The following is a 26715-nucleotide window of genomic DNA, read 5'->3' as shown; positions in this document are numbered from 1 at the left end:
CTTCTCCCATTTCTCATAATTTTCCTTTTTTTCTTCTCTCCCTCTCTCCCTTTTAAATTTTATCTTTTTCTTCTCTCTTTCTCTCTCTTTTAAATTTGATCTTCTCTCTCTCTCTCTCTCTTTCCCCCTCTCTCCTTCTCTTTCCCTTCCTCTCTCTCTCAAAAAATATTTAAATTTTAAAAAGAATTTTCTATTTTTTTCATCTCTTTTCCTCTTTCTTCTTCTTCTTCTCTCTCTCTCTCCCCTCTCCTCTCCTTTCCTTCTCTCTCCTCTTTTTTCCTTTTTTTAAATCTCTTTAAAATTTTTTCTTTTCTCTTTCTTTTAAATTTTATCTTTCCTCTCTCTATAATTCTCTCTATGTTCAAATTCTCTCTTATTCTTCTTATTTTCTCTCTCTCATTTTCTTCTCTCAGTCTCTGTCTCCCCTCTCTCATCTTTTTTCATTCTCTCTCTCTCTCTCTCTCTCTCTCTCTCTCTCTCTCTCTTAAATTTTACATTTTCTCTCTCTATAATTCTCTTTCTCTCTGTTCCCCCTCTCTCTCTCTCTCTCCCTCCCTCTCCTCTTTTTTTTGGCTCTTTGTATATTTCTCTCTCTCTCTCTCTCTCCCCTTGTTTTAATTAAAAAGAAAGTTTCTCTTTTTTATTTTATTTTTCTTTTCTCTTTCTTTTAAATTTTATCTTTTTTTTCTCTATAATTTTCTCTCTATTTTCAAATTCTTTCTCTATAATTCTTCTTCTTATTTTCTCTATCTTATTTTCTTTTCTTTGTCTCTCTCCCCCCTCTCTCCTCTATTTTCCTTTTTTCTTTTCTTCACTCACTCTCTCTCTTAAATTTTATATTTCCTCTCTCTATAATTCTCTCACTGTGTTTAAATTCTTTCTCTTTTTCTTCTTATTTTCTCTCTCTCATTTTCTTCTCTTTGTCTCTCTCCCCCTCTCTCCTCTCTTTTCCTTTTTTTTCCTCTCTCTCTCTCTCTCTCTCAAATTTTATATTTCATCTCTCTATAATTCTCTTTCTCTCTATTCCCCATCTCTCTCCCTCCCTCCCTTTCCTCTTCTTTTTTTTTGCTCTCTCTCTCTCTCTCTCTCTCTCTCTCTCTCTCTCTCTCTCTCTCTCTCTCTCTCTCTCAAAATGTATGAAAAACTATGTTTGAAAAACTTTAAATTAAAAAAACTTTTAAAATGTTTAATTAAAGAAATTTTTAAATTAAAAAGTTTAATCTAATTGAGAGAGAGAAAGAACCTAGCCCTACACATGAAAGAGAGAGAGGGGGAGAGGGGAAGAATTTAATAAAAAAAGGGATGGGGAAAAGAGAGAGAGAGATTATAAGTGAGAGAGAGGGGAAGGGGTTTTAATTTTAAAAAGAGAGGTGAGGGGAGAGAGAAGGCTTTAATGAAAAAAGGGATATTGCACATGAGAAAAAGAGGAGGAGAAGGGGTTTTGATTAAAAAAGGGAGGTTTGGAAAAGGAGGTAGGTTCGAGAAGCCCTCTGGAGGTTCAGGGCTTTTCGAACCTATAGCTAAAATAATATAGTAGTAAGATAATGTTCAATGTTATGTGATATTTGGCTAGGCATTTTTACACTCAAAGGATTTATGAGAAGAGGAACACCCAATATTCTAAAGTCTTTAGCATTGAGAGGATCAATAGAAACAAAATCCAAGATATAGTTAAGCTCAACTTTGAAGCTTCTTAGTATATGCTTTTTATGTAAAGTGGTTTGAGAATGTGGTAGAAACATAACCTAATGCAATAATTAGATGTCATGTAAAAGGATTTATAACCATTGACTTTAGAAATTTATGGCAAGGGAAGAATGAGACATTGCTACTACAACAATGTGATCAATTGTATATTTTTAATATGTTTAGATATTTGATATCCATGCATACAAATACTATTCTCACTTTTGTTCTCTTTATAATGTAACTTAACATGTTTCTATTTATGCCTCAACAATTTTTCTTTCAACCAATGATGGGGAATAACAAATGCTAGCACATGATCTATATCTCTCCACAATTTAAAAGGGATGTATGATACATTTGAAGGCATAGGGCATATAGATGATGATTGTAGAAGTGTAGCAATGATGATCCTAGTATGGGAGAGCTAGGGGATGATCATGGTAGAGGAGACACAAGTCATGATAATGCCATAACACATGAAGAGGATTGTGCTACCAATTTTAGTGATGATCCTGATAAGGATAACCAAAAATACTAGTAGTAGGATCAATCTATTTGTAGGTTTAGATATTGTCATGGACATTGATGTAGATAGTTTGGTAAGGTTTGATCTCATGGATTAATAGAAGAGAAGCCTTAAAAACTACATTTTGTATGTTGAAGAGGAGCCCCTTGAAGGTATAAAGAAGGCATGAGCATAGATGTAAGTCTCATCATCTACTCTATATAGTTGCACCAAACAATTGGATTTTCCTTGACAAGTCTTTTCACATGTGGAATAATGGAAGATGAGACTTTAGAAGGGTTAATCCACATGTGAAAAGACAACCTATTGAGGAAAAGTCCAATCTTTTGGTGTAGCTATGCAAAACAAATGATATGGGTTGTGTCTCTGCAATCATGTCAATAAGCATGTGTATGGACATGTTTACGATAGTTCAAAAATTAACCGTGCTTATAAAAGTGCTTATTAAAGTTACCAAGGATCCACCCATAAGAGTGTGTCTATCAACTATGATTATGCTTCCACTCTCTTAAATAGTGTATATTGGCCTTTTGATGTGGACACGTACAATATGCATTAACATGGATTGTTCCAACCATGTGTTTTAGTATGGATGCAAGTAACAATTAGACCCTTTGCTTACTTAGATCACTAAAAATAACTACCTCTCAAGGATTACTATTGACTAATTGGATTTCCCTCCAACCCCCCATGTTTTATATACTCGTTCCTATTTCAATGGAATTTTAGTTTGCACACACACACATGCATACATCAGCACGTGACAATGCAAGTGCTAGCAATATTTAGCCTATGTGCATGCAATAAAAATTTGTAAGTCTTATTATAGAGAATTCCTCAATATGCACACCTAAATATTAGCTTATAAATATTTTAGACATATCAAAATTGCTTAAGGTAACATTATGTGTGGTTCCAAATGGCAAGAAATAAGTATTGCAAGACCGCATTGTAACAATACCAACAACAATGACATACATCAATTGAATTACAAGAAGCCTCAAGAGCTTAATCTTCCAATAGCTTTCATTAGAATAGTATAGACATAAACCAAGTAAACCAATTCACAAGGAAGGGCACTTATTGTTACTTGCAAAATCGAACATGGAGAATATTAGTAAGGACTAAAGATTCTATCCAACGTTGCAAGTGACATAGATAGTTCCCAATTGCTATCCAAGTCACCCTAAATGAACAATGTGTGTGTGTGTGTGCACGCACGTGCGCGTGCATGTGTGTGTGTGTGTGTTGAGGTGATTTAAGGATCTACTAATTGAAATCATATGTTATAACAAGTAAATAATGCACAAATACTAAATTATGGTATTAAAGTAGTAAGCTACAAAATAATTTGAATATCATATTACAACACTTCGATGAACCAAGAGGAAGCGAATAATCAGCGAATAGTATTTTGCATCACACAATAAATGTGTTACAATAAAGCATGCCATAATAGGAGAAAAGGGAATACCTATTACTTGCAAACCAAACATGTTCCATATGATGAGTACAAATACAAAAATCCTTATGTTGCAAGTGTTGAAGATTCACCCCAGTTGTTAGCATGTCATCCTATGTTACTAGTTTACCTTACTAGAGTGCATGTTCATTGTAATGGTCTTCAATTATAGTTGAAGTAGTTTGCCAACTAGTTGAGGAGGATGACAGAAAGGAAGCACATTATATTGTGTGTGTTTGGTTATGTATTAAATGTGGCCTATGCACAATTTATTTCCATACACCATATTGCTTTTGGCTATGTGAGATTGGAAGGTTCATTCATGTGTGTAGGTGGCCTTCCTATCATAATGGGAAAGGTTTTAGACTAACTACATACATCATATTGAATGATGTGTAAGTACAAGAATTAGGACAGTTATCATGAGTCAATGTAGATGTAGCCCAGCTATGCAAGATACATTTTTTAATGAAAGCTTGATGTGCATCAAGGAGCTTAGTGTATCATGGGTTGTCATTCTGGATGCTTAGTAGAATTCCACTCATGTATGATTGCCTCAACCATAAGTCTCATGGGCATCAAGATGGATTGTGTGTGACCACTAGAAATAAGGGTTGGGAATGGTTATGAAGTCGATAGCATCGTGCAATTACATCCATACTTAATGCATTATGGGATGGTATCTAGCATAATAATAAAGTAAAAAGAAAAGACATGCCGAATATATGAGGCCCACCTCAAAAATACATGCTGTGGCCTTTAAAACCTATGGGTGGGACCTTATCATTAGGACCATCATTTTTGGCCATATGATTAGTATCCTCAAATATTAGAGTTAATGACATGACTAGCTTGTTATATTCAAGTTAACAATTTAAATAGATACATAACATAACCAAATTAAATAATATTATTGTGAATATGATGTAGCCATGATGGCTTGTGCAACATCATGCTGCTCAATGGTCCAATATCTAATGAATAGATGGTGTTTATTCCAACATAATCATGACAAGGAATATCTTTAATACTATCACATAGTCATATTGGCCAAGCCAGTGCAAACTAGCATCACGGCCTACAATTAGTTGGGTTTTTATGCCATGGAAAAGTTCAATGAAAAAGGAGAATAAAAATTTCTTTTAAAAACACATTTTTGGGTGTTTATCAAACATTTCACTTTCCCAATCTCAAAACCATACATACATAAGAAAAAAGTATGCAAAAGTCATAAAACCTTGTCATTGAAAGATTGTGCAATAACAAGTACTCAAAGCTGAGTATAAAAATCCTTTTACTGCAACATTATGAAAGGGAGATCCAAAGTAATTTAATATTCTTGTAAGATAGAAACAAATGTCTTCTATAGTTTATTTTGCATTAGCCCTCAATTAGCTACAAGCAGCTACCCATGTTATCCCAAGGTTAACAACTATACCTATGTTCATGTAAAAGAAGAATATTAGAACCTTGCCTTTTAATACATTTTCCAAAACCACTTGTTATCGATGTCCACGATAATAATTTTTAACTACTTCTAACTTCCAAAGGACTTACATATCATTTCAAAAACCTATAAATTTTGTACAAATGCCTATTGAGTAGGTCTAAGCCAACTTCATCCAATACCTTGAGCTATTGGTTAGCCCCTTCAAAGCTATGAACAATATCAATTTAACCATACAGATATGTCTATTCCAAGACACCAATAGCAAACAATGTTTTCATACCAATGCTAATAAGGTGGGTCTTGAAGGGAGCGACGGATCGAAGGTTGGACTCGAGAGCTATGGCGGGAGAGCAAGAGCAAGAAAGGGAGAGACTAGAAATGGGAACTCCAACAGTCACAATGTGTGACCGGGCCTTCCTTTATTCAAACTGTCATTGAAAGAATAAAGAATAAAGTGACGGTGACGGGCGCCCGCCACGTGCAGTGTGCAGTGGCGGTGACTGTCAGTGTAGTAATACACGAGTGGCTAGGCAGAGGCACCTTTACCCCCAACAACCTCCCACTTAAAGGCGAATCTGCCCCAGTGAGGAGTGAAAAGAAAAAGAAAAAAGACAGTACAACATATACACATGTACAACAGGATGAGGAAAGACGTCATCTCATCCCATGCCCATCAACCTCCTGAGGAAGGCAAAGCGCTCTATAGAGAGGCTTTTCATGAGCAGATCTGTAGGATTCTGGTCAGTCGAGATCTTGACAAGATCAACAGACTTGTCCTCAATGACCCCACGTATGAATACCTCACCTCAATGTGTTTCGTCTTCGCATGGAAAATTGGATTCTTGGCTAACTGAATAGCACTCATAGAATCCGAATGCAGTGTAGGGATAGCATCAATACCAAGGTCAGCAACTAAACGACCCAACCAAATGGCCTCCTTGCAAGCCTCAGTGGGGCTGCAACATACTCGGCCTCTGTAGTAGAAAGGGCCGTGCATTTCTGCACCCTAGACATCCAAGAAACAACACCTCCAGCATATGTGAATACATAGCCGGAAGTGGAATTCCTACTATCTGCATGTCCTGCATAATCAGAGTCAGTGTACCCCATGACTCCTGTATCCTGGCTGCCATAGCATATGCACATATCTACAGTGCCCTTCAAGTACCTCATGATATCCTTCATGGCATCCCAATGCTTCTTTCTAGGTGTAGCTATATAGCGTGCCACAACACCAACTGCAAAGGCAATATCTGGACGAGTGGCTATCATGGCATACATAAGACTGCCCACTGCGGATACATAGGGAATCTTGGCCTTCTCGGCCTTCTGCTCTTCTGTCTGCGGACAATCAGCCTGTGATACCTTCACATAAGAAGGCAATGGACAGCCAATAGGCTTTACGTCCTGCATGCGAAAGCGCTCAAGGACTTTATGAATGTACTCCCTCTGTGACAAGTAGAGGAGTCCCTAATGCCTATCGCGTGTAATGCGCATACCAAGTATGTGAGCGGCCTATCCCAGATCTTTCATCTCAAAGCTCTTCTTGAGCTGAGCCTTAAGAGCATCTAGCTCATCATGAGCTTTCCCTGCTATCAACATATCGTCCACATAGAGTACCAAAATCAATAAAGAACCATCACGATATTTCTTCATGTAAAGACACGGATCCATAGCACTCCGGCTGTAGCCCTGTGACTGCATAAAGGCATCAAACTTATGATACCACTCCCTAGGTGCCTGTTTCAAGCCATAAAGACTTTTCTTCAATTTGCACACTAGGTGCTCCCTGCCAGGTTCTGCAAAGCCCTTAGGCTACTCCATATATATCTCATCATGCAAGTCCCCATGTAAGAAAGCCGTCTTGACATCCATCTGGTATAAATCCAAGTCACGCTGAGCAACCAAAGCCAAGACTAAGCGCAGGGTGGTCATCTTAACCACAAGAGAAAAGACCTCATCAAAATCCACACCATGCTCCTGCTTAAAACCCTTTGCTACCAATCTAGCCTTGTATGCCGGCTTGGGGTGTCGAGGGGTACTTTTTAGCTTGTACACCCACTTGCATGGCAAAGCCTTCTTGCCCGTAGGCAAGGAAACCAAATCCCAAGTGTTATTCTTATGTAGGGAGTCTATCTCAGACTACATAGCCCTCTCCTAGGAGTGACTACCACCCCTGCGCATAGCCTCATCATAAGTGAAAGGCTCTCCTGCATCTATAACCAAGACATAATGCATCGAGGGCTGAAATCAATATGGTGGGCGTCTGTCTCTAGTAGACCATCTCACGGCAGGCTCTGCTGCCTGCCGAACTGTCTGTCCAATGCCCTGACCATGAGCATCTACTGCAGCTGTAGATTGTCCAACAGGCTGTGCGGGAGCTCTCGACTCCTCCTGAAATATGACCCTACGAATCTCAAAAACTCTCTCAGGCTGCCTATGCATCTTCTCTTCATGGAAGACTACATCATGACCGCGGATGACTTTCCATGCCTGCGGATCCCAGAGACAATAACCCATCTCGCCTGCATCCTCATAACCAAGGAAAATGCATTTGACACTCTTGGGATCCAGCTTACTTCTCTTGTCCCTGGGCACATGGCAAAATTCCTCACATCCAAAGACACGGAGATGCGCATAAGAGGGGGGTTTTCCAGTCCATACCTTCTCTGCAACCTGGAAATCCAAACCACTAGAAGGTGATCTGTTTATGACATGCATAACTGTACTAACTGCCTCAGCCCAAAAGCTCTGTGGTAAGCCTGCATGGCTAAGCATACTGCGTACACGCTCCTGGATGGTTCTATTCATCCGCTTAGCCAAACCATTCTGGGGGGGTATAGGGGGGGGTCAACTGACGCTTAATACCCCTTTCATCACATAACTGCTCAAAAGAACGTGAGACATACTCACCCCCATTATCTATCCTTAGGCATTTTAGCCTATACCCAGACTGGTTCTCAACCAATGCAAGCCATCTCTGAAACACAGCCAAGATATCGGATTTTAGCTTAATGGGATAAGCCCAAACTTTCCGTGAAAAATCATCTATGAACGTAACAAAATACTTTGCACCACCCATAGACTGACAAGGCATGGGCCCACAGACATCCGAATGTACCAATGCCAAGGGCTCACTCATGTGTGGCCTACTAGACTTCTTATACGTAGACCTAGTCTGCCTGCCATAAAGACAATGCTCACATGAATCAAAACATGCATAATCAAGGGGCGATAAGTACTGCAAACCAGAAAGAATTTTCATTCCTTTCAAAGACATATGGCCCAAACGGGCATGCCAAAGAGATACATGTGGGATAGAATCCACAGACAAAACATGATCAAGGGAAGAAGCTGATACAATCAAGGGGTAGAGACTGCCAGCCTTGGCACCTCTCGCAATCACAAGTCTGCCATGAGTGATCTTCCATGCAGAGTCTCCAAAAGATATATGATAACTTGCATCATCAAGTTGTCCAGCTGACATGAGACTGTGTGTCAAAGCAGGTACATGATGTACATCTTACATAACAAAACTACTACTAGAAGGAAACTGCAGCCTAACATCACCAATGCCCACAATATCAAGAGAGCTATCATCACCCAAACGCACAGTACCCGAAACAATACGGTATGAATAAAACCACTCTTGGCAAGGTGTCACATGAAAGGATGCACCTGAGTCCAAAGAGCCAACACTGTGCATACATAGAGTGTATCTCTGTCATTTGCGAAGCACTAGAAGAAGCTGCTAGGATATAATCATCATCATCAACATCCTCAGGTTGCGTAACATTGATCTCTTCAATTTTAACACTGGACTTTGCATGTACTATGCTGCGATCAGAACACTTATCCTGCACTTTGTCTTTCCCCTTATCTTTGCACCTTTCATTGCACAATTCATGGCATTGTGGCCTAATATGGCCCTTTTTTCCACAATGGTGACAAGTAACATTTGCATTCCTGCCACGGGATTTGCTACGTGACTTCCCACGAGACTTGGACTAAGATTTTTGAGAATCCCGTCCACGGCCACTGCCACTGCCATGCTTTCCATATCCATCATTCCTACCTCTAGCTGTCGTAGCATGCGACACACGAGAGGCATCCAAATTCTTACGGTTAACCTCTTCTTGTAGAAGAGCACTCTCAACATCAGATAATTTCAAGGTAGTAGTAGAGGCACATAATGCAGTGCGGAATACATCCCATGACTCATTAAGAGTACTAAGCAAGAAAAGAGGAGTGACATCCTCTGTAAAAGTGATGTCCTGCGAAGTCAAGTTCTTGAGTATAGCATGGAACGGGCTCAAGTGAGCAGACATAGTCACATTCTCCTTCATGTGCAAATACATAAGCTGCTTCAGCCAATACATTTGACCCACGGGACTTTTCTTGTCATAGAGATTCTTGATTTTATCCCACAACTACCATGCACTCTGTTCTTCCTCAAATACATTGTAGTGAACCTGTTCTGTGAGAGATAATACAATGGTGGACTTGCATAACTCATCAAGCTCAAGCCATTCCTCATCTAGCATAGTTGCAGGCGGATGCCCGCTTAACCTCAAAGGTTTGATCTGCAATTTCTGCACCAACACCTACCAAATCTGGCTCTTTCAATAAGAGTAATTCGTACCATCAAGCTTAGTGATGTTGAAAATAGCATGATCAGTACGAACTCGCCATAATGCAAGCTGGAAGACTATAGACAGTTCAAAACTGCTTGCTGTTTACTGTAGAAAATGACCAAAAAATCACCAAAATCGTGGAAAAATGGCGAGGAAAGTGGAACTAAAGTTGCTGCCCACCAAGTACTAGTGAAAGTACATCATTTCAGAGTGTCTCAGCATGAAAAATCATGTCAGTCCATACATATATGCTTGCTGTAATAAATTTCAGATTTCAGTAAAAGAGAGCTAACAGTGCCAAAATCGGATCCCAAGGCAATCAGATATTACCAAGACCAAAGCCGGCATCATGCAAGCATAGCATAAGCATATGACGGTCGATAAGCATGAATCCAACACCCAAGGATGTCATACAAACATCTGCCAGTGAGTAGATACACCCCCCAGTCAACGGGGCAAAGTGTTCCTACCACTACCAAAACATGACACAAGTAGGTGTCAGTTCACAAAGATACGGATCCAAAACTGAGACTTAGCTCATAAGCATACAATGAACCAAGACATATGATGTATCATCCCAAAAGGTAAGAAGTCCCAAAGTCTCAAGTGTCTGTAAAACTGCTCAATGGCATGTAACGGCTCAATGCAATGACATAAGTCCAAGACAATATATCAATAGTACATCCCGAACATGTAGGCAGTAGAGCATCCGTATGTAGCATCCGTAAGCATGTAAGACATCAAATACATCCCAATCCAAACTCTGACAAGCCAAGTAACATCCAAGACTACTCCAGATAATCCAAAATGCGTCCAAGGTGGAGCTTCAATGAGCACTCAAGCTCAACGTATGCATAGGGTAATCAACCGTGACATGAGCATCAAGCCGTAGGCAACGTGTATGCATAAACCCAAGAAGCATCACTGTCAAAGCATATACCAATGTCAATAAGTGCGGGCTGAAATAAGCTCAAGCTTCCAAAAGCATCCAGATTCAATGGCAAGCTCAAAGTCGTCCCTCGATGATCAATACATCATAGCATAACCCAAGACATACATCCGGAACCAATAGGCATATATCAAAGCATGAAAGATAGCTTCAGCCCAAGACTATTCAGCATGCATTTACTATTATAAACTGTGTATTTCTAGCCCCAAAATCAGGCTAAAATCATAGCATTACATGTAGCTTCAATCCCCCAATCAATCGGGATGCAATAGGCATCAAACTGGTTATGTAGTCATGCCAAACAAGCATAGGCATACAAATACATGCTGTCTCAGACTTGAAGTCTGTTGCATAAGATTCTGTCATCAGAATTTGGTAAATCCGACATCACCATTGTGTCCGGAGCATGCCAAAACCCCAACTTAGACTCTTACCTTGCCTGAATCGGGTTCCGAATGCCCGAGATATGACAAAAAGAGTGATTTTTGGGCCAGATTTTGAAACAGGCGCAAAAAAAACGTGAGCTAGCTAGGGGGGGTCTGTTGTCCCACATGTCAACAATGGGACCCAAAGGGGGCACAAATGAGGGCCAAAGAAGGCCTATACTAAGCCTCAGCAAGCCTTGATAGGTTGGAAACAAGATCCAGGTGAAGGAAGCTCCAAGTGGTGTGAGCTATGGCTGCCTACAACTTGTTTACAGCCTGTGAGACCTGAGAACTGAAGTAAACCCTGAAGAAAATGATCAAATACCTTTGATGTAATGCCCTGAAGGTGCCCAACAATGCCGGGAAGGTGCTCGGGAAGCCGAGGAGTGACGGGAGCTCGAAGGAGTCGGATATGGCTGCCGGGAAGGAGACCCAATGCAAGCAGGGAGTCGATGGGATGCTGAGAATGCCATGAACCAAGCTCAAGAGTCGGAAAGCAAAGCTCTAATACCAGTTGAAAGGGAGCGACGGATCGAAGGTTGGACTCGAGAGCTATGGCGGGAGAGCAAGAGCAAGAAAGGGAGAGACTAGAAATGGGAACTCCAACAGTCACAATGTGTGACCGGGCCTTCCTTTATTCAAACTGTCACTGAAAGAATAAAGAATAAAGTGATAGTGATAGGCGTCCACCACTTGCAGTGTGCAGTGGCAGTGACTGTCAGTGTAGTAATACACGGGCGACTAGGCAGAGGCACCTTTACCCCCAACAGGTCTAAACTGGCGTAGTTCACTATCTTAAGTTGTTGGTTAGACCTTTGGACTTACCAACTAATTCAATTTAGCCATATATGATTAATATAGGAAGCATTTGAGCAATTTTATGTTTTTACTTTAGCCCTTAAAAATCAAATATTAAGGACTTAATTTTTGCAAGGCCAAACTAGCCTAGCTCAATATCTTGATATATTGGTAAGCTATAATCAATTATAGTCACTAATATTCAATTATACTTACTTAGACACTATGAAAGGCAATGTTTTATTATCCAGGTACCATTCACCACTCCTCTTTTCTATTTTCCAGCAGATTCAGTGTCGGGTCAGGCATGTACTATATCATCATGTACTACATTATTTCTTTTTAGGTGCAATAGATCAGCCTACCAATATCAAATTCAATGGCCTATATTATATCATCATGCAATAAATCAACCTACTGGTACTTACTAGATATTTAATATTCCTACTATTCTAGCAAGACAATAGATTAGATTACTACCACTTACTTGCACTAACTTGTTCAATCAGCCTACAATAGATAGACACACATAATTCAACAAGATTATAAATACCAAGTGTTGGTATATCCATACAGTGCGTTTCCTTATTATTTCTTTCATCTTGCAACCAACAATAGAGCATGGCAAGCTTGTACAATAGCCATTATGCCATCACTATTTTGGCTATCATGCCATAAAATATATTACCATCATTAAGTATCACCTTCTTTCAAACTTGTCATTAAAACATATCAGATTCTAGTATGACAATAGATCAAATTATTGCTAATTACTTGCATTAACCTATTCAATTACTCTTCAACAAATAGATACATATTATTCAGCAAGAACCATAAATTCTAAGTGTTGGGACATCCATTTATTGATTTTTTATTATTTCTTTCATCTTGCAGCCAAAATCAAAGCCATACCAAGCCTTTATAGCAGCCATTATGCTCTCATGCCATAAATATCTTACCATAATCATGCACCACCCTCTTTTACACCTACTAAAATAGATTAGACTACCATCACTAACCTATTTATCCTTAAGAAGAAGGATAACCTGGATATTAGTCATAGCTTCTAAACTTTTAATAGGGTGTAAGTCTCTCTCTTTTTATAGGGAAGACTACTTTATTATCTTTCCTACAGCTTGTTGAATTGGGACTAACATTCAAGAATCTAGATGGGCAATGTTAGTCCAACCATTATGCCAATACTTATCCATTTTAGATCAGAGTACCTACTTGCTTAAACAATTTATAATCCTTTGTACACCATGTATGAAAGATACCAAGTCAAATACATCTATCAATTACTCCATGTTACACCATTCTATCACCTCCTAACTATTTTTCAAATACTTACCCAGATGATGTTTTCATGTTATAGGTTAATCTGGTACAATTTTACCCTATTGCACAATGACTTACTATTTATTTATCTGCAAAATACTTAAATTATTTATATATCAATTCAACTATGCCTAAAAGAATTCATATCTACTAGGCTTAGTCTTCTACAAATGTTTTTAGCATCCATTGCTCTTGTTTCTGCTGAGGCAATTTTAAGAACCTCATCTATGTCAAAAGCTATCCTTCTACCAAGCAATATCTATTATTAAGGCAAGTCATTTCCCATACCTTGATTTAACCCAATAAATAAGAGGATTAAACTATGTGTATTATTGTAGAGTTACTCCATTGGGTAGTAGCCTATGCCAAGGTCATAATAGTTTATGCACATTCTAATGCTATTGCAACCGTTTGAGAGAACTTCAAAATGGCTTCTTGCTACCACCAAACTTATCTGTCAAAGCAAGTCACCCATCACATCAATTTCTTCAAGATTCATGACAATTACTTCTAAGTGCTAAGAGTGCTTACATATTACAAGTCACTATGCCCTATTTTCACACTCATACATGCAACCAGGACTAACCTATTCATTAGATTACCAAGTCAAAGTCAAATGAGCAACTCATTAGTTAGAGTAAATAAACTTCAATCATCATGGCAACACACCCTATTTTTAAGGCATGTTATTGCTCATGTTTAATACTCTCACTATATATTTGATTGGTTCCAATATTCAGAAGCTCTCCACTGCATGTACCAAAGTTCTTAACAAGTTTTATATTTCAGCATGCACTCATCATTCTAATGCATTTGTTTTTTGCATCATTACTATAAAACCAAAGGGAAGTAGGAGTCCAAGAGATGATTTGCATCATATCCACAAGTAGAGTGTACTATTTTTTCGTGTTACCCCTCATGATTAAGACTCTTCCTACATTTGCAACATTCAAAAGTTTAATATTGCTTGTATTGTAGCAATATTACTTGCATCTCAATCTTTGTCTCTAACATGCTTTTCATTGCAACATAAAGAGATTACTTAACTACAACTTTAATTCTAATGTGGTTGCTTTCAAGACCAAAGGGGAGTAGGACTTCAAAAGGTGTTTTTCATCTATCAAAACCTACCCTCCATCATATCCACAAGTAAACCCTACTATTAAGGTAGGTTACTCCTCATAGTTAAGGCTCCCTTTTAATTTCCAATATTCAAAAGTTTATCACTACATGGATTGTAGCAAAGTAAGTGACACATTAGCATAAACAAATTACTTTCCTTAAATTCCAATTTTAATGTAGTAGATTTTATCATGAATTCTACATAACCACATGGGAGTAGGGTTTTAAAATACATTTTTTAGTTGCTAGAGCATAATCTCCATCATTTCTCTGACCCAACCACAATATACATCATGTTTTAGGCTACATATCCATAGTCATATTGAGAGTGTCGTTATATCCAAGGTCATTATGCATATTATCAATCAAAATGTAAAAGATCATGGTTACTACTTTCCTAATATAAAGGACACACCAATTACTAAGGATACCTATTTATTTCAAACAAGAATGCACACAACCACACATCTACTGTTTATTATTGCTTCCAGAGTCAAAGGTACACAAATATTAACCCCAAAACCTTGTCACATGTATTCTCAATCCTAGCGAATGCTTTTATGACCATGATACCATGTTTGGGGCTACACGGATATTAGAATTCCTTGTCTATAAGGTATATATCTTAGTGATTGCCTCCCAAATCTTTGCACACTATAGTCCATACCATATATCAATCATCCACTACTTTTAATTATTTCCAAATAGGGTGGCTGACATAAATTGTTTAATTTTCATAAAGAATTTATTCCAAAGACCCCATCATAACAAACTAATGCATGTTATCATGACTTTTAATACTATGTTTGAGGCAGCCCTTATTTTACAACGTGTTACTCATGGGGCAGATATTTTTCTGTCCCATCTTTGAATGTTTCCCTAGCTCAGATAAAAATGTAAACTCAAAATGTAAATTTCCAATATTTAACTCACTACTTCCACATGTAAATTTGCATGCCTATTGCTCCAACTCAGAGTAGTCGAAACACATTGATCATGGAGTTAATACCTTCGAGACCCATCTTTGAATGTTGTTCTAGTTTAAATTAATCCTGCAAACTCAAAAATGTAGATTCTCATCACTTAATTCATTATTTTAGGCAATAAATGAGACATGAAAATCTACACGCTTGTTGCTCCAACTTAAAGTAGCCATAAAGAATTACATCATTATTTCCACAATATTTTAACATCTGACAATACATATATGATATGCCACTCGAAATGAAAGATATGGAATACCACTTTTAAGGAGAAGTGGTTGAAGAGATTACAAGCATTTTTTACGAGAAGTAGTTGATGTTGAGATATCGAGCTCCACTCCTGATATGCCAGGGTGACCGTTGTGCATTTATGTCACCGACGTGTCAGTTGCAGATGCGGTTGGTACACCGCCCATGAATAATAGCTACATGACAGCTATCCTTATCTACTCTAGTTCGTGGCTCAGTTAGTATGCCACCTTAGTTATTTGAGTTTGGTTTGAGACCCATATATAGGGTTCTTCTATTTCTTTGTATAAGAGTTCTTTTGGCTTACACAACTAAGAAGAGGAAAACTCTTTTCAGCCTCCACCCTTGTGTGTATTCCCTCATTGTGCAAGCAAGAAAGCTACAAGTGAGACTCCTTCCACAATCTTGACAGTTGAAGAGATCACATCCATTTTTGATGCAAAAAACATGGCGAGCTGTGTCACACAAACAAGTTGTAATTGTAAACCTATGCAAAGTAGACTTGAAATATGCCATTTTTTGAGAATTTATATGCCTATGTTTGCTTTGTTTTTTTCATGATTATAGGTGCAGAGGGGAGAAAACAAAACATTGATAAGTAAATCCCATATAAACCCAAGAAAATCCTATCTCTTGAATAGTAAGCAAGCCACATATTTAGCAGGGCATTTCATCTCTCAAAGGTGTAAATGAAGAGTCAAATTTAACAAGGAGTTTTGTGTGCAATTGTGCTTTTATTCCATACTGCGTGTGTGATATTTCCCTTCAATAGAACTTGAATCATATGGACTATTGAAAAATTAATAACTAATCAATTTAATAATACCAAATTCAATAACTAATTCAAATCTATAAAATAATGTAATTTATGCATCTAAATATTATAAAATATTAAACTTATAAATTATACAATTAAGTTGAATATAGAATTCCCAATGAATAGTAAAGAATTTGGGTACAATAAAATAAATCATTTAAATAACAATATGAAAGTCCTTAAAAATAAAATTAAGCAACTACATCAAACACATCAAGTGCTCTATAAAATACACATACAAAAATGAATCTCAAAAATATTTCAAAATTATAATTTCACAAAGACCCTTTTGGGTACAACTTAGATAAAGAATAAAATATCATATAAGTATACAAAATTATTGTCTTCTTTGATGGTAGTCCTTCGAAGTAGTCTTTCTAGGCATGAATGGGTAAAAGGTCCAATTATTACATGCATCCATACAAAAGAGGAAGGTAAGAACCTTACCACCTAATATATCTTCCAAGTGTCATCATGGGATCCGGTTGTCATCTCCTTGTCACGCCTACACACTCTAGAAAATACCAAACCCTAAGGATTATATCAATATTGCTAACAAAACATAGAATATTGCAAAAATAAACCTATCAATATACAATTGTTATAGGCAAACCAAAATACATAAGAGCTTTAAAGTGGTAGAGCTAATGCTTTGTCATAAACCAAAAGAAAGACAAATCAATACTCCATGAAAAAGACAACATTAATCCATATTTATAGTGTTATCACCAAGGGTTTGAATTAATATTCGAGCATATAAATTGCATGCTTGAATCTAGTATTCAAGCATATAAATTATATAACAACATAATAAAGTATACTTCAAGCTAGGTTGATGCAACAAAGAAAAATCACTATAAAACTATTGGTTCAAGAGCCTATGATAGTGTAGCCTACTCAATAGGCTAAACTATTCATTGGGATAAAAAATAAGTAGGGTACATAAGGTTTAGGAATATATAGGGTTTAATGACTAGAGTAATTCCACAAAACCACTTTGTGTGTGTGTGTGTGTGTGTGTGTGTGTGTGTGTGTGTGTGTGTGTGTGTGTGTGTGTGTGTGTGTGTGTGTGTGTGTGTGTGTGTGTGTGTGTGTGTGTGTGTGTGTGTGTGTGTGTGTGTGTGTGTGTGTGTGTGTGTGTGTGTGTGTGTGTGTGTGTGTGTGTGTGTGTGTGTGTGTGTGTGTGTGTGTGTGTGTGTGTGTGTGTGTGTGTGTGTGTGTGTGTGTGTGTGTGTGTGTGTGTGTGTGTGTGTGTGTGTTATATTCAATATATCATTAAGACACTACTTACTTACTACAATAACCTCACCAAAACGAAAACATCACAACTTAAAAATTCAACGTCTCTAAAGGACTACTATCATTTCAACAAACAACAATTGAGGCTGTATTGTTGCACAGCTCATAGAGGATATGATGAACTTTATCACCAAATCATGGAGATGCTTTCTCTTGACTACATATCTGTCTGCCAGTTCTTTGTGCCAGTCCTTTGTACTAGTACTCTATTGCAATTTATTGAAGGCATCACATATAGGGGATCAAGCTAGCACCAACTTTCTAGTCATTGGTGTAGGATCAATTACATGTGACATCCGACCTCATATGCTCTCAAATACCAGCAAAAGAAATTAGCATCACTAAAATCTGCAGAGCCACCTTAAGCTCCAAGTGATAGTGTAGAATTTAGATTGGGCCAAGCTTATCACTTTGGCATATTCATGCCAACTATGGGCTCTACTACTTTGCTATCATGCAACCCTCACAATTAGCTAGGCATGATTGCCAAATGCACTATCCTGAGCTAGCTAAAATAGGATTTGACACTCTAGCAACCACCAAAACCAATCATACAACTGTAGATCGTGGAAGGAGAAGCAATGTTTTCCCTAGTTGAAGTAGAAGGAAAAGTGACATTGAGCATAATTTTCTTGATTGAAGTAGAAGGAAAAGTGGCATTGGCTTCTGGTGTAGGGCCTAAGTTTCTATCACAGTGATCACATAGCTATTGCATTGAGTAAGGGCACTGAATCAATTGATGCTCAAATGCATGGGTAAGATGAAGAATCTAGAAAGATTCTTAGAACATCAATTCAAGCAAGAACAACGAGAACTATTTGAACATCTAGCACATGCCTAATAGCATTCACAATACTTCTTCAAACAATGAGACCTCTTGCATTTATAACATCCCTTGTGCCTTCCAGAAGTAGAAGTCTCACAACAATCATCCCCATTTGTTGAAGGACCAATTCCTCATACAATCTTGGGAGCAAAAGCCAATGGATTACGAGAGCAATGATAGAATATTTAGTTCCTTGTACAATCTTCAAAGGAAAGGTTAATGGATTACGAGAGTAGTGAAAAAATATTTAGTTTGTTGTGCTATCTATCCCCACTTTGTATTTTTTTTCAAGGAACCACAAATGCAAAGATGTGCCAACATGAAAGTAGGTGGGTCAATGGAAGCTTATGATTCTACATATACATTGCATCAAGGTACGGTTGACCTGTGTGATGAGAGTATTATGGTGATATTGATCTAGAATGAAGATAAATTGCTGCCTCAAAATGTTGTAATTGTTTGTGTCAATTTACCAAAGTTTGGGATAGTTTCAAATTCCCTTGTCTCAATAGAGTATGAAAACCTACAAACATGTACTTCACCATGACATTGTTTTCCCCTTTACAAGCCTGCCAGAATGCCTACCAAAGAGGAACATACACCAATAAAATGAAGCTATCATGTTTGTTTCTTGAAGAGAAAACTTGTGCCCTTGATTGTTCAAGCCGGATGGGAAGGAACGAAATTTTTTTGGCCATGTGAAGATTGGAGTAAGTAGCTGGCTCCTTGACAAATATAATAGTCTATTTGATTAGCTTACTATATTCCTATGAGCTGAACCAATCATCCATTATATCCCCGTCGATCCACCTTGCTCCTGAATAAAGTTCACTTTCCTTTCTAAAGCCTCAATTTAATGAGATAATGACATTTTTTAAAATTTCTCTCTGGTTGCACAGAGGATAAGTGTGTGCATTGCAAAAGACTATGTAGACATTCTACAACACTTAGTTAAAAGACGAAAAGTAGAGATGCTAGCAATTATTTCAAGACAAGCACAATAGGCCATTTATCCTACAACCTTGACCCTTCAATCTTCAAGCTCGTTAGACAACATTTGTTCCTTGATCACTCTCTTCAATCTTCAAGCCTAACTCCACACTCCATGATCCCTAAATGATAGAAGAGCCAAGATCCTTGATGTCCTTACAAATGCATTAGTGGATGTTGCATCTTGCCATTAAACCTCCCACTTGTATCTCAGTCACATTAAACCTCCCACTTGCAACCCCTAGTCAAACTGTAGATAGGTTTGATTTTTGCTAGCTTAGTTATTTTCCTGACTGATTTCTTTGTCATTTTGTAATTGGCTTTATTGTGTTTGTCTAGTTTAGGATTTGTTTTTGTCATTTTGTTTGATTTGTTGAGTATGAAACTTGATAGCCTTGGTCGAGTTCAATATATTTTGGACAGGTTGGAGCTGCAGTTCGTTAGTAGCTGCTGAACATTGTGGAACAAGCTTTGTTTTCTTGTGGAGACTCTTGCACTTCATGGGGATTATGGATTCATGAACACCTCACAATGCACTTATTGATGCACTGCACTTGGGGGTCATCTCCTATTCTTATCAAATACTTCCATGCCATGGGTTGGGTTTATGCACATTTTGCACCATCGTTGAGCACTAGCACGGCATGAGGCCCACTATAGCTATATGCAATAAATCTTAGATGCACGCACACATGAGAGAGTACTTGTCAATGAGCATGCATTGTTTTATTGCACACACGAGAGTTGGGATGTTCATCACTAAGTTAGGAATCTCTACATGAGTGGTTAAGGTGGTTGGGTGAGTTTGAGGGTCGTGAAGGATGCCATCAATTGTGAGAAAGGTTTTTTCTTGGTCAACATCTTGAGGACCATCAGTTTCTTAAGCGTCAGTGAGATTATGGGTGGGTGGAGCGGAGTATGACATATCTTTTTTATGAGCTTTGAGAGGTGAGGTTAAGGAATTAAATCATCAAGGAACTTTGTTTGCACTTTGCATGACGCACAAGCACATGTAGATATGCTAGGCACAGTTCTTCAGTGCATCCATATTTTTTCATGTGAGCATTGATTGATTGGTTGCGTACCATGATTCGACATTGCACATTTCTCGAAACATGAATGATTGGGCACTAAGTTCTATTTCATAGCATATTCCTAATAGGGCACATTGCATTACAACACTTGTCGAAGAGATTAACCCAAAACACGTCATGGATTTTTTTAATTTATGAGTTTGAAGAGTGGAGGGTGCGATAGTGAAAGATACAGAAATAGCAGTTCATGGAAGGCTTTTGTGGGAGCTTTCACTCAACCGCCAAGACCCACGGACCGCTTATTGATTCAAGCATTCCAAGCCGAGCACTAATGGCTACCTCTCACATAGCCGACGCGCCATCCATATCTACGGGTGTAGTGAGCTTACCTTGATGCCGTTCGAGTTACCTCCTCTCCCGCGCACTCCGGTAGCTCCACGATCCAAGTGCAAGTTTCAAGCAAGCTCCATCCTCAAGCTCCACACTCCAAGCTCCATTGCCGCGAGTAAGACAAGAGAAGAGAAGAGAAGAGAAGAAGAGAGGAGACGATGGAGAGCTTCTCCTCCTCGGTCCCTCACCCTCACACACTCACTCCCTCACACTGTCACACTCCCTCTCTCAAGCACAAGCTCAATCAAGCAAGAACAAGAAGAAGAAGAAGAAGAGGAGAGCTACTTTCGGCCACACACAAGAATGAGCTTCTCATTCACTTTTCAACTTTATATACAAAACCCTAAATCCCTTTTGGGCGGTCATCCCCTTTTCCCCTTTTTACATGGCCGGCCATAGCCTAAGCCATTTTTCCCATTGTCCTTCTATCTTCCTAGCTTCCTGTCCACCGCCTGTCTACATTTACAAATTGCACGGGTGAGAGCCCGGCGCTCTTTTACAAGATTTCAGGGTGCGCCTTTTTATTTTAAAATGCGCCTTTCCCCTTTTGCCTTTGCCTTGGACTTTTAAGGTTGCCCTTGTGCTTTTGGCCTTTTCTCCTTTTCTTTCTTCAGTCGGACTACCTTTTTTCCACCTTTGCCCTGCGTCTTTTCCACTTCCTTTTGCTTTCTTCGTGTTGGGGTTAACATTACCCCCCTCCTAGACGAGTGCCAGTCCCATGGCACTCACCATCGTAGGTAGAAGGCTGTAGCATGCACCGAAGATGTGGGTGACAAGGACGCCGGTGGTTTCCGTGGAGGAGTGGTGGTGGTGGTGTGGTAGAAGGTCCTGGGGGCCTGTTGGTGGCCAAGGTGGCTGGTGGAAGGTTGTTGGAGTTGGTGGTAGGGCTATGCTGTGTTGGGGATTGCATTGATGGCCAGCATGTTGGTTTGTTGGGGATTCTGCACATGATGATCCTTTTTGGGCTTGTCGGATGGTAAGGGATAAGCATTCAGAGTTGGGTGTTGATGAAGATCGAACGACACTTTTGTTGGAGTCTTCAACACCTGCAATTTGAAAACCTCTCGTGTGGTCTCTCCCTAAGGGGTAGTGCTAGTCTTCTTATCGTGCACAAGACATATTCGATTAGTTTGGGAGACAGGTCGCACTCTAAGGAAGCTGAGAGTATTGTCCTGCACTTGAGGACCCAAACTATGTATATACTTTGGTGCAGATATTAGGTGAGTGCTCGTGCATACTTAGATATTATGTAGTTAGAAGACCATGGACTAGTTTCTCGTAACAATGTGTGGATGAAGCAAAGTTGTCCATATTGAGAATAAGTACACGTGAAGGTATATGAGACATCTTTCGCATTGTGACTGCACGACGGAGCATAATTGAATACAGGGACACCGTACTTTCGGTAAGCTAGAAGCTATTGGACTTGCCTGATGAAGACGGTGTACATTTCATGGCCCATCGTGCGGTGCTTACCACAATTGATTGCAATGGTATTATGGCAGAGTGCAAGAGAGAATTGTGCAAGTGGGTCAGGGTGACAGGTCTAACCATAGGCGAGACAAGCTCCCTAGGTATGTCCTGCCCTTGATGTGCCTTGAACAATTGTGGGTGATGCTAAAGGGCTAGCGGACTAGGGACGGAGCCAGTCGATCAAGGTCACTGGACGTACCTAATTTGAGGACCCCTAGGTGCTGTGATGTGATTGTGGGTGCTTTTTTTTTGTTCTTTTTTTTTCTTTTTTCTTTTTTTTTCTTTTTTTTTTTGACCTGCCTGAGTACAACCATTATAATATGTTGAGGCTATCAACCTTTCAATGGGTTGGAAAATGTTAAGCTTCGAAGGCTCAGAAAATGGATAGTACAATGATGATTGTGCCCTAGCCTCGTTGTTAGAGAAGCAGTTGGCGAGAGGGGCAGATACACTCGAGATATTGCAAACCTCCTTGCGGCACATGCGATGTTGGTGCAGTTGAGGTAACGACTGCCGTGAGCCAACTATAGAGCTTGACCCAGAAAGGGAGCGTGACCCAGGAATGTGTTTTGGGCCATGCAATGTGGGTGGTTGGCAAGGGTGATTCGTGAATTCGGCAGCGTGGCTTTGCCGCGGCTCCTTGGAGGATCGATGGTCTTGCGGTGATCGAGCATTGAACACTTTCGCCCAAAGATCTATCTCATCCTGTATCCACTTGTTGCATCATGAGAGTACATGCATGGCATATGCGCAACTATAATAAACCGGTGCAATGCAAGGAGACATCACTTATCTGAATCCTATGGTGTTGACTTAGACAGTTATCACCTGCGCTTGATTAGCTTTTTCTTTTTGCTAAAGGCGTGAATTATATTAAACGCAGACATGAAAAGTTCATACAAGTCGGGAACATGTCAACACTTAACAAGTCGGGAACACTTAACCATTTAAAAACAAAAAGTTATGGCCAGTTATCATTTGATAAGCCCTTTATGCATCATGGGCTACTCGATTTGTACGAGGCGGGGCGAGTCTGGGTGGCCGGGTGATTGGGGCTCTGCTGGTGTGGGGCTCCCGTGGGGGTGAGCAGGGAACATGTCGGCCGGGACATGAATGGTGTAATCCCGGCCTGCTATCGTCTCCAGAATGTCTTTAAATAATTCATTAAAGTCTTCTCTTTCCCAAGCTGCCCTTTCTGCCTTGGAGCATCTGGGGCCCGAGCGGGAGCTGGGAGTTCGTGCCACTAGTGCTGCCACCTGTTGTGCGTTTCGAGTCTCGACTTTCTTGACTCGAGGATTCTTCGGCCTTCGCCCTAGGCAATGTCGCTTAGGGCCTCGCTTCTTGGCATACCTCTTAATGGTGGGCACATAGCGCTCCGGTGGAGGGGCGCATGCCACATGCTCCCGCCTTCTGCGAAGAGCATCTTTGCATGCTAGATCTCCATGATTCTCCATGCGTTCCACCGCAAAAGGAAACCTACAAGACGCAATCCAAGGGTTAGACCTTGATACAGGATACAACTGTTTGCATGGAAGGGATTTTGGTGTGGTTTATGAAGCGCATATGACAAGAAGGGGAGGAGTGAGGCATGCGGTGTTTGTTGTAGAGGAATGGCCCCCATGCTGATGTTCGCGTGGCCTCCAGTCATTAGCGGATATTAGTTTATGCTAAGTCACGTGGACTGGTTGTCGTGGAGTGGGATAGGACACAGACCAAAAAGGGAAGCAGGTGTACTGGAAAGGACTACACCCTGCCTACACCATCAGAGTTGTTGGTCAAGGCTTCCTATGGCGGCGATGTGGGTTGCATGCTCTCACCTGGAGGTGGGGCTGGTCACACACTTTTAAATGCGTGATGAGAGGAGGACTTGAGGAGCTTAGTTTATCTGACCCCACTCTTCTCCCTGCGCTTGGCTATCATTGCTTGTGTGTGTTGATATTGTTTATACAAGGTGACACAAAAAGCAGTGTTTATTTATATACATATTTGTGAATTCGTGTCACTTCGCGAGGATAAGAACCAAGTGTAGAACTCGAGGTTGTATCGGAGCGTGGCACACGCATCTAGTATTCGCGCCAACTTACTTAATACTGCTAGGTATTTTGTCACGTCGAGTAGCATGGAACCTTGAGCAAGTCTACTGGCAATATGTAACTCCTCCTCAGTGAGAACCTTATCAATCAAAGGGCCATGTAGCCCAATTCCAGCTAAGTCCATACCCCGAATGGCAGTCAGCACTCGAAGGGAAGTTGGTGCCACGTAGGTTGGGTCTCTTTGAGACCGCCATTTGGCCAATCACTCTTCTGAGACCGTCATGATCTGAGCCCCTAGTTCGGCCATTACAACGCGGCTTTCGCAGCAACGCTGCTCAAATTGACTCTGGCCTGCTAACAGTCGCTTTAGTAGCTCTATGTCTACGAGATTCGGTCGGCAGAGCACTTCATTGAACGTGACGGTTAAGCGCAGTTCGTTAGCCTCCTCGTCAGGGATGAGTCGCATATGTTCATGCAGGAGCCTGTCATAGTGCTTGTTAAGATGTTCTTGTTCTTCCCATGATAGAGGAAAGGTCAAGTAATCTCCAAGCTGCTCCTTGGGGATTGTGCCCATGTCCGCAAGGACATAGACACACGCGACCACTTTGAGCTTAGCCTCTAACTCAGTTAAGCATTCTGCAACACTTCTATGTTCAACGAGGGCTTACTCGGTTGCTATCTCATGCAAAGTTCTAAGAGTTTCCTTAGGCTTTAGCATGGCTGGGGGCTCAGGCCTAGATGAGCAAGATTGGTCAACGCTAGGATTTCTTATGCTCTTGGGGTTCTCACGTTTCTCCTGAGGTTTTGCTGCTATTTCGTCATGGTTCTTCTCGGATGTGACGGGCATAGATTTGTCACCCTGTTGTGATAGCGTTGTATCCACCCATGATTGATCAATGTGAGTTCTATTGTCAGTGGATAGAGTGTTGCAAGCAACTGTTGATGGCAACTGTTGCTTTGGTTTGTCAGAGCACACAGATGTGTCTGAGGTTTCACCGCTATTAGGAGAGGCATCAGTGGGTTCATTGGTGGATGGACTCGATGCTTTATTCATCAGCTCTCCAGCGCCCTTCGTCTCAATGTTCTTGGGGTCCACAACCACCTGCAAACTGATGCTATTTTCTCTGCTTTCTCCTCTTTTTCTTGGTCAATGAAGGTGCCTCTCTCAATGACTTAGGACCCTGGGCTATATCGACCGTTGATGTGCTTGGTCGGGCCTCAGCATTTCCCTTCTCTAGTGTGTCCTTATGGGACATAGCCATGGTTTGCTGAATAGCCTTGCCCGGTTGTGAGGGCACAACTGCCGCTCTTTTCGGAGAGTCTAGATTTTCAACCAACTCCCTTGCATTTAACTCCTCCATCCTAGGCTTTAGGCACTTTGAAAGTGCTAGAGTTGTCGAGGGATTTGGTTGCGGCACCTCCTCCACAGGTAAACTACTAAGGACACGTTCCACAAGGGGCATTGTCACAGCCAAGGGCTGTGACTGCTGTGGTCCCTGATTGGAAGTAGTAGCAGCTAGTTTAGTGGGCTGGCTACCCTTGGTGGATTGCGGTGTCAAGTCCCTAGGGCGATCAGAAGTGGTTGTGTCTTTTGTTGGCCTTTGAGCACTCATCTGTGTAGATCGAGCATGAGTTGATCTGATCACATTAGGTTGCTCATGCATATCCTTGGGTCGAGAGCTACAGATGGAGCCATGTCCCACCTCTTGGACATTTTGAAGCTTAGACGGAGATAGAGATTGGAATTGAGTAGTTTCCCTTGACAACCGTTGTTGTGCTTCCTGTGTCCATTTGGAAAAAGAGGATGTAGGAGATCTAGGACTCTTAGGTGGACTTGGCACTCGCTGAATGATTTGCTCGAGGCCATTAGATGATTGTGCCATTTGCTTTGTTGAGCGATCAACCTTGCCTTGAGCAATGTTGTGCCTATGATGCTTGTTCTCCCCTTGGGGAATCAAAGGCTCCTTGGGCACTAACGATTTTTGTGCCTGCTCAATGGCTACGTATGACATCTGTCTATTTAGCATGCTAGGCTGGGCCTCTTTCCTTCGAACAATCATGTCTGGTTTCTTGCCTTGAGACCTAGAGTTTCTCTTAGATTTCCTCCTGTGCCATGCTTTTGAGGCACTCTGGCCTTCAGCTGATAGAGGCGGTTTAGCAGGGGATTTTGGTACCCAAATCCATTGGTTACCTGCATAGTATCCTTGAGCACGTAGCAACGCTTTGGA

This window comes from Lygodium microphyllum, chromosome 19, assembly GCF_053477565.2.
Source record: "Lygodium microphyllum isolate KBCC chromosome 19, Lygodium_microphyllum_v1.1.10, whole genome shotgun sequence".
Classification (NCBI taxonomy): domain Eukaryota; kingdom Viridiplantae; phylum Streptophyta; class Polypodiopsida; order Schizaeales; family Lygodiaceae; genus Lygodium; species Lygodium microphyllum.
Note: the sequence above shows the minus strand (reverse complement) of the source record.